We start from the raw sequence: 794 nt of genomic DNA on the forward strand, positions 1-794 counted from the left end.
GCCGGCTCCGCCGGGACTTTGCCGGATTTGCAGGGACCCGCGCCTCACCCGCCCGGCAAGCGCTGCCCGAGCCTGCGAGCCTCCCGGAGGGCGGGCGGACGGCGAGCTCGCGGTGGGGGCCGCAGTTTGCCGTCAGGTCTAGCCGGCTCCGCCGGGACTTAGCCGGATTTGCAGGGAGAGTTCCGCGCGCCGTCTCTGGGGGGGACTTCAGGCTCGCGGCGGACTTAGCCGCATTTCCCAGGTCCCGCGATAGATCTTGCCGGGCGCGTCGCTTCCGGAGGCGGTCGAGGAGGCGGCCGTTTCTCGCTGCCTCCAGTTGAGTCATCGAAAATTGCGTCGTCGCTGGCGCACCAACCGGGTGAGCCTACAAGTCTGGTGTTGCGCTCCAGCGCGGGCGGAGAAGTATCTGTCCGTATTACAGGAGCGAGTAGTGGCTCGTCTCCGCAGCAGCGCTAGCTGAGAGGCTGTCACGCTCCGCGGCTCAGCCGTCGATAGTGAGGGGTGTACTGGGCAGCCTTTCGCGGCGCTTCCCGAGCTTGGTTCGTTCGTCTCCGTCCGCGTGGACCGAGAGCAAAAAGACCGGCGGCGGAGGAGGCCGGCACTCGAACGCTGGGAAGACCGTGGCGGGACTCGATCCCCAGGTCTCAATTTTCTCGCCGCCCCGTCCGTGAGCTGAGCGAGGGGCTCCGATGATGGCACGGGCGGGCGAGCCCGTCGGTTACGTCCAGGCGCTGAGATCCCCTTAGCAGCGTCCGGCTCTTGCTTGCGCTTGCCTAGGCGCCCGGTGGTTCGGC

This window comes from Lathamus discolor, unplaced genomic scaffold (genome assembly GCF_037157495.1).
Source record: "Lathamus discolor isolate bLatDis1 unplaced genomic scaffold, bLatDis1.hap1 Scaffold_78, whole genome shotgun sequence".
Classification (NCBI taxonomy): Eukaryota; Metazoa; Chordata; class Aves; order Psittaciformes; family Psittacidae; genus Lathamus; species Lathamus discolor.